We start from the raw sequence: 9,659 nt of genomic DNA on the forward strand, positions 1-9,659 counted from the left end.
TTTATTTATCTTTTTTTTATTATTATACATCACTACATCTTTTTAGCCCATATAACTAGCTTCTACTTTAGACTATAGTTCCCTAAAATCAAGAAGGACTTTTATTAGGACGTAACGTAGGCTAGGGACATAGCGAACAAAGAAGGGAAATAAGGAAAACAAAGTGTATGTTTGAGAAAAAATACAGAGAAATATATATATATATATATATATATATTGAAGTTGCAAGGTGGATTTCACCTTTTTTTTTCTTTTGAAACAACAATTTTTGATTTGTTGTTTTTTTTCTTTTTCTTTTTACTTTTATTTGGCATAACTTCGCTGAACAAATATAAATAGGTGATGGAACTTATAAGACATTGGGTAATACTCCAAATCGGAGTGGGTCAAGATGATAAGTTGACAAAGAAAAGGTTTTTTTTTTTAAAGGCTCAAAAGGGTTAACTATGGATATTTAATAAAAGGGATGGCTAGAAAGGCTCAAACGGATCAAAGATTGTCTTTCCATCGTCTTTTAGGGCTCTAAATAATCATCCATATCTACTAGTTAGACGGGCCTCCCAATGTAGCAACACACATTTTTTTTTATTTTACCATTTTTTTAAAGGTTAATTCAAAAGAAATCTAGAGATCGTGTATAAAATAATAAACTGCTAAGCTGTATAGAGAATGGGCAAAAGGGTTACTCTCCAAGAAAATGATAGGCTCAACAACTCACTTGGCACTTATTTATGACATGTTCATTCTTTCAAGCAACTCATATTTGTCTCTGACATCAACATGTAAAGTAGCAAACATAGTGTAACATCACTTAAGACCAAAGATAATACAAATACTAAAATTTGAAATTAATCATGTCATCCAATGTTAAAACAAATCACACAAATATTTTTTTAAACAACATTCTACCCCCCAACCTATTCTAAGCATGAAAGGAAAATATGCGTGCAGAAATGTGAAAATGATGCATAAAAACTAATTAGAAAAGTTACACTTAAAATGATAGAAAACGAAAATGGTTTTAACTTAGAAGATGCGTTTCTAGAGGCACTACACTCCATATTCAGCTATCTTCGACTAAAAAATTTGAAAATATATATTTATAAGGAGAAATTAAAAAGAAGAAGAAAAATGAACATCAAAACATAATAAAGAAAAGAAAATGTCTGAATTTTTTTTTGTTTTTTTTTACAATGAAGATGTGTTTCTAGAGTCACTACACTCCATATTCAGCCATCTTCAACATAAAAAGTTAGCAACAGTTAGTTTCTACAACAAAAAATTAGTAAAAACTTAACCAAAATTCCACAATTGTCGACTATTCCCTCCCCCCAACCAGAACGAAACATTGTTCTCAATGTTTGAAAGGAAAGAAGTAGAGTTTAGAAGACATCACCTGGGTGGTGCGACACAGAAGAAAATATTTACAGGCGGAGAGTTAAATCTAATTTGTACTTCTTACTGCGGCTACTGTTACCATCATTATTTGGACGCTCCAACACAAAGGTCCAGGGGTCTGGCTCCGGTCTATAAGCTTGTAACAAATCAAGTAGCTCATTAGCAGTGTGAGCACAAATAAAGAGTTTTTTCGCATGGGAAGAAATGAAGTAGTTTTTTATTGCATGGTTAAGAAATGCGATAAAGCCATCATAAAAGTTATTGACATTTAACAAACCGATGGGTTTCTGGTGAATGTGCAGATGGGCCCAAGATGCTTGTGTGATAAGTGCCTCTAGTGTTGCAAGATCTCCTGGAAGGAAAATAAAAGCATCAGCATGATTAAGCATTTCAGTTATTCTGTCTTGCATACCTGAGACGACTAACTCTTCTCCAGTTGATGAGTCAGACGAACTGCCCAATGGTTTTAGGACTCTTGGGATGATGCCTAACACTTGACTTCCTCTGATAAAAGCTGCTTCTGAGACCATTTTTGATAACCCTCGGTTACCTCATCCATATACCAAATGTAATTTTCTCGCTGCTATGCTTCGACCAAGATCTATGGCTGCCTCAACGAACTCTTTATGTTTACCATAGTTAAATCCAGAAAGCACACAAATGTTCTTGAATTGTCTATTGGGAGTAGCTGCCATTGGGATACTTCTCAAAAACAATTTGTGAGTGTTTGACAAAAAAATCACATTTAAGAGTCTTGGTGACAGTGGGTCACAGCTGTGTATGAGGTAGCATGTCAGTGTCAAAAAACGCGTAAAGCACATGGCTCGTGAGTCAAAAAGGAAACAGTAAAAGGGAAAAATCAAACAGTCATAAAATTATTAAAGACAATAATGCAAACAATAAAACAACAGTGAAATAAAATAACAGTAAAGTAAAAGGATATTTACAGGTAGTTGCGACTGTGGCTCACATCTTCCTCTGGTTTTACGTCCAGAAACGGCTTGAACGCCCTCTATGGGTCGAGGATAGGCTTCCTATCCAGTTTTCTTATAAACTGGCAAACAGGGTCATTTATAGTCAGATTCCCGAGACTATATCGTGCATGCTCTTTCTGGAATAATGGCTATAACTGGAGAATCGCTCCTTGCACATATCCACTGGGATGCGTTTCAAGAGACAGAAGGATATCATCCAATGACTCCTTATTCAAGCCATCCTTAATGAATTGAATTTTATCTTTCCTGTTATCAGACACCATTCCTAAAGAACATGAGTTTTTATCGCAACTCATTCTGGAGCACTTATGACAAGCAACAGAAATTCTTCGAGCTTGTCGTTTTCTTGCATAATTTCCTTTACCACAACCAGGCATGTATGCAATAAATTTTGGAGGTAACTCACCTGCCAATCGTACTTTAGCCTCGATTAACCAACGAATGTCAGTAGGTATGTTATTCCTCATAAGCAATCGCATGCATTCGGACCGAGCTTTATAGATCGTAAGGAGGGCATTCTGAGGAAGTGAAGGGCATCGCTTGTGAAGCTTCGCTAGAATCTCGTTTCTGTCCATACTTTCGCCTCAGAATGTCAGTTATTATGGGAAACTGAAGTAACCGACTTGATTGTCACGGAGTACCGTTATCTGCCACTTCACCGGGGTAATAAACTAAAGCACACAAACAGAAAAACAAATTAAAACACACAAAGAAAATTAAAATCGTCCTCTTATTGAATTTACCTCAAGCTCCAACTGGATGGCGTAAACACTTCTCTCAATGTCTCTGAGTTGGCGTTCTAAACCCTCAACATAGGCTACTAACTCTGGTGGTTGTAGAGCCCAAATGCGTTGTGTTTTACAAAATCGAATCTGGCTTTTGAGATGAGATTTTACACGTTCAAGTGGTTTAAGAATGTTCAGGAGGAACGGTCTAAGTATGGTACTCATGATTAAAAATGATAAGAGAAAACTTAATAGTTAAACAAACACACTTATGCAAAAATAATTTCAATTAGCAAAAGAATAATAAAAAGAAAGAAAGAAAATCAAATCAACGAAAAGAAGAAAAAAAATCAATTCAAATTTGGTGGGTCACTCAAATTTATTTTGGTGTCCTCTTCATGTGTTTGATACTCTAGATATGGCTTTAATCTTTGACTATTAACTTTAAACGTGACACCGTACTTTGGGTCTTTAATTTCAATTGCCCCATGTGGAAACACAGTATGAACAATAAAGGAACCAGACCATCGAGAGCGTAACTTACCTGGGAATAGGTGCAAGCGAGAATTAAATAAAAGCACTTTCTGACCTGGAGTGAAAGATTTTCTCATAATTTGCTTGTCGTGAAAGACTTTCATTCGTTGCTTATAAATCTTGGCATTTTCGTATGCGTCATTGCGAATTTCTTCAAGTTCTGCTAGTTGTAATCTTCTTTCTGAGCTGGCTTGCTGCATGTCAAAGTTGAATTTCTTGATGGCCCAATACGCACGATGCTCGAGTTCCACAGGTAGGTGGCAAGCTTTTCCATACACTAACCTGTAGGGTGACATCCCAATCGGGGTCTTGAAAGCAGTTCTATATGTCCATAATGCATCATCAAGTCTTAATGACCAATCTTTTCTGTCTGGCCTCACCATTTTTTCTAATATGTGCTTTATTTCTCGATTGGATATCTCAACTTGGCCACTGGTTTGCGGATGATACGGAGTCGCCACTTTGTGAGTGATTGAATACTTTGTCAAAAGAGTTTTGAATGCTTTGTTACAAAAGTGGGCACCACCATCACTGATTATTGCTCAAGGGAATCCAAAGCGTGAAACAATGTTGCTTTTCAAAAATCCTATCACCACTTTGTGATCATTGGTTCTGCATGGAATTGCTTCTACCCATTTCGATACGTAGTCAACAGCAACCAATATGTATTGATGGCCAAAAGAAGGGGGAAAGGGTCCCATGAAGTCGATACCCCATACGTAAAAAATCTCAACCACCAGAATTGGATTTAGTGGCATCATGTTCCTTCGTATAATGCTCCCCATTCGTTGACACCTATCACATGAAGAACAGAAAGTGTAAGCGTCTCGAAATATAGATGGCCAATAGAAACCACATTGTAAAACTTTAGTCGCTGTTTTCTTAGCACTGAAATGGCCTTCACAAGCTTGTTCATGGCAGAATAAAAGGATATTCTGAATTTCATTTTCTGGGACACATCATCTAACAATTTGAACTGCACAATACTTGAATAAATAAGGGTCATCCCAAAAGAAATTCTTTATTTCTGCAAAGAATTTAGCCTTGTCTTGCTTGGTCCAATGCTCTGGAAATTGACCTGTAACAAGATAATTAGCTATGACAACATACCAAGATAATACTTCCACACTCATCAATTGTTCATCTGGGAATGACTCATTCAATGGTAATGATTCCATAATTGTATCAAAATGGAGACGAGAAAGATGGTCAGCTACAACATTCTCTGTGCCTTTCTTATCTTTAAATTCCAAGTCAAATTCTTACAAAAGTAACACTCAACGAATTATTCTAGTTTTTGCATCTTTCTTCGTGAGAAGATATTTAAGAGCAGCATGATCTGTGAACACAATTATTTTACAACCAATGAGATAAGATCGAAAATTTTCTAATGCAAACACTACTGCTAGCATTTCTTTTTCAGTAGTTGAATAGTTCAATTGTGCATCATTCAATGTCATACTAGCATAGTAAATAACATGGGAAATTCGATCAACTCTTTGTCCTAATACTGCTCCTACTGCATAATCAGATGCATCACACATGAGCTCAAATGGTAAGCTCCAGTTTAGGGGCTGAATGATGGGTGATGATGTCAACAAATGCTTTAATTTTTCAAACGCAACAAGACATGAATCATTAAAGACAAAAGGTACATCCTTAGCAAGTAGATTGCATAAAGGTCTAGAAACTTTGCTAAAATCTTTAATGAAACGTCTATAAAAACCAGCGTGCCCAAGGAAAGATCTTATTTCTCTGACTGTTTTGGGTGGAGGAAGATTAGAAATGAGATCCACATTGGCTTTATCAACCTCAATACCTTTGCTCGAAATGATGTGACCGAGAACAATACCTTGTTTTACCATAAAATGGCACTTCTCCCAATTTAAGACTAAGTTTTTCTCGATACATCTCTGCAGAACTAGTGTTAGATGATGTAAACATTGATCAAACGAGTCACCAAAGACATAAAAATCATCCATAAAGACTTCAAGGAATCGTTCAACCATATCAGAAAAAATGCTCAACATGCATCGTTGAAATGTAGCAGGTGTATTACATAATCCAAATGGCATCCTCCTATATGCAAAAGTGCCAAAAGGGCAAGTGAAAATGGTTTTCTCTTGATCTTTTGGTGTTCTGGGAATCTGATTATATCCTGAGTAGTCATCTAGAAAGCAATAAAATTCATGGCCTGCTAATCTATCAAGCATTTGATCAATAAATGGTAAAGGAAAATGGTCTTTACGTGTGACAGAATTCAACTTTCTATAATCAATGCATACACGCCATCCTGTAGTCACTCTAGGGGGTATCAATTCATTATCAGCATTCGTAACTACTGTGACTCCTGATTTTTTGGGGATAACTTGCACAGGACTGACCCATGAACTATCAGAAATTGGGTAAATAATGCCTGCATCTAATAGCTTAAGGACTTTAGTTCTAACAACTTCTTTCATATTAGGATTTAACCGACGTTGCATTTCCCTAGTAGATTTAGCATTTTCATCAAGGTGAATGTAATGCATGCAGTCTACTGGGTTTATACCTTTGATGTCTGCTATAGTCCATCCTAATGCTCCTTTGTTCTCTTTTAAAACATCCAACAACTTACCTTTTTGTTCGTCATTTAGGGATGATGAGATGATTACCGGTAGAGTACTTTCTTCTCCCAAAAATGCATATTCTAAAGTGTTGGGCAATAGTTTGAGCTCGAGTTTCGGTGGTGATTCTGATGATGGGATGAGTTTCTTCTCTGATGGTGCTAGTTGTTCAACTCTTGACTTCCATTTATTAGTGTCCATGGATGGTTCTGAGTCAAGTAGGGCGTTGAACTCATCGACCGATCTGTCAATATCAAAGTCAAAACCAAAGTGAGTTAAACATGTTTGTAAAGGATCATCACTAAGGTTTGAAAGAAAAGTATTATTAACTACTGTTTTTATTAAATCCACATCAACAATTCCATCATCTGCATTGTGAGGTTGTTTGACAATATTGAAGATGTTCAGCTTTATAGTCATGTTGCCGAAGGACAACTGCATATTTCCAGTCCTGCATTGAATGTGAGCATCTGCAGTTGCCAAGAAAGGTCGGCCTAGAATAATGGGGATGTACTTCCTTGAATCCTGTATTGGTTGAGTGTCAATTACAATGAAATCAACAGGAAAATAAAACTTGTCTACCTGGATAAGCACGTCCTCCACAATACCATGAGGTATTTTCATGGACCGATCTGCAAGCTGTAACACCACTGAAGTTGGGTGTAATTCTCCAAGTCCAAGTTTCAAAAATACTGAGTAAGGCAATATATTTACACTAGCTCCTAAATTCAACAAAGCATTCTCAATTGTGTAGTTCCCTATGCTACATGAGATAGTGGGGGAGCCTGGGTCTTTACATTTTAGAGGAATTTTATGTTGGAGTATAGAACTAACGTTTTCTGTTAAAAATGCCTTCTTTTGAACATAAATGTTTCTCTTTTTAGTACAAAGGTCTTTAAGAAACTTGGCATAAGATGGAACTTGTTTAATAGCATCAAGCAAAGGGATGTTAACACATACCTGTTTGAAGATTTCGAGAATCTCACATGTGAATTTTCCCTTCTTTCCTTTAGCTAACCTCTGAGGAAATGGAGCTTTGGGAACATATTCTCGTGGGTTGGTTTCTTCTTTCTCTTCCGATGGTGAGTCCTCAACATTCACAGGTACAATTTGATTTTCTTTTGTCACCGGCATCTCCACTTTGTTTTCGACTTCTTTTCCTTTTCGCAAAGTCATGACTGCTTTGACCTCTCTATGCTGTTGTAGTGAACTGGTACTTGCTTCATGCATTCCTTTAGGATTAGGCATTGGTTAACTTGGAAATTTTCCTTTCTCAACAGTCATTGCCAAGGTCTGAACTAAAAAAGTAAGTTGTCCCACCATCTTCTCGAGGCTTGAAACTGATTGGGCTTGTGAGTTGAAGCATGCTCTCAACTCATTTCGTAGTCCATCAATGGTGCGGTTCTGTTGCTCAATCGTAGAGTGAGTAACATTCTTGAAATTCTAGAATGAATCCTCCCATGGTCTGGGTTGAGAGTAGTTCTGGTTCTGATTGTATGGTCTAAATGATGGCTAAGAGGCTTAAGGAACTTGAGGAATTTGTTGCATTGGTGGAGCTAGAGTTGCTGGTCCATTCTGTTGGAATCCTTGAGACCATGAAAAATTGGAGTGGTCTCTCCATCCAGGGTTATATGTGTTGGAGTATGGGTTGTAATTTGATGGCTTTCTCATTACACCTATGGCATTGGCTTGATCTGAGTATGAGTCATAGTCATGTGGCTCTGTTGATTTAGCAGTCGATAACGATGCTATTTGTCGAGCGAGACCTTCAACTATCTCCTTGACTTCTTTGATTCTCGAAGTTGACTCGCTAATGTGAACCTCATTCACTCCTTTAATTCTTTTAGTATTCCTGAGTGATCGACTCCGTTGTTGGGAATTATCCGCTTGTCGCTGGAAGAATTCCCAAATCTCTAATGCACTTTTTGACATTAGCTCTCCTCCACTTGTTGCCATTAGCCATTCTTGCACATTCGGCAATAATTCCTCCAAAAAGTATTGGCATTGGTGTCATTTCTCGTACCCATGATGTGGACACTTCAAGAGTAGCCCATTGAATCGCTCCCATGTTTCGAAAAACTGCTCGTATATTTTAAATTGTTGTTTAATTTTTTTATTATTTTCATCATGTTAAACGGCAACATTTTTATATTTTTTATTTCACTTAAGCTAAATAACATCGTTTCTTGTTTCTAATAATACAACAAGGACATTTATTTCCATTGCTGTCATTTTCATTTCCCTCTAGCTTCAGAAAACATAAACACTTAATCAAAACAAACATGAAAGCATGAGTCAGAACAAAGTAAAACAAAACCCACAACATGAAGTAAGCAATTTGAGCTGACAAAAAACGTCAGAAGGCACAAGAAAACCTTGAAGATCAAAGAATATAAAGCCCACATAACGAAAGAAGAGAATCAAAATGATTGAAGTAGACGAGAAAGATTGAAGAAAGTAGGAGCAAATAAAAAGCAGTAATTAGGTCAGAACACTTACCCTCTCTCTATATGGGTTCTTATACTTTTCTCTAATTTTTTGTAAAGCCCTAATTGTTAATTTGTTTCAGATTTGTTTATTTCTTGACTTGATTTTACTTTAGATGGGCTTGCATGTATGAATTATTTGTTTATTTACTTTTTGACGGGCGTGCACAAATGAATCGATGATTTGCAAATATAACTAAGAAAATTCCATTGGGTGTATATAAAATATGATTCAGAATTGTTTTTTATTAGTTTTGATTTTAGGAATTGATGATTTAAAGTATTTAAAAATCACGTATTTGTCCCTTTTTTGGTTATATAGTAGCACATGGTCAAAGATGTTGCATAATTGAATATTTTTTAGCATGAAAGTTCCTTAATTTTGTCAAAATTTTATCCCTATGGCAACACATTTTTAATTATTTCATGACAAGTTGACCTTAATTATTAAAATTATTGTCATTAGGATGTGCTTTTGTGTGTGTCTATGTTCCGGGTTTTAGTATATAAATAATTTTTTAAATGAGGTAATTGTGTTCATTTGCTGTTTTGCAAGATGTTATTAAAGTAATTGTATTACATTTGTATTTTGTTATTTTTTGTGATTTCCTAAGTTAGGTTTTTTAGTAAAATTTTTTTAATACTATTATAAATTGAATGCGGTCGACATGTTTTTTTATTTGTCTGATTCAATTACTACTGTGGTTAAAAGTTTTGTTGAATGGGACGAGGCGGTGTTTGATTGGTTCAGGTACGAAGACATTGTTATTTCAACTGTAATCATGTGGCTTTGTGACGTGTTACTTCGAATACAATGGTTCTTTGAATGCAAATGTTTTGTTTGGTCTGTTATTATTTTATTTTGTGAGAATTACATTCACAACTGCTTTTATAATTTGGTTTATGTTGGGAATG

The sequence above is a fragment of the Citrus clementina genome, unplaced genomic scaffold (assembly GCF_000493195.1).
Source record: "Citrus clementina cultivar Clemenules unplaced genomic scaffold, Citrus_clementina_v1.0 scaffold_5, whole genome shotgun sequence".
Lineage (NCBI taxonomy): Eukaryota > Viridiplantae > Streptophyta > Magnoliopsida > Sapindales > Rutaceae > Citrus > Citrus x clementina.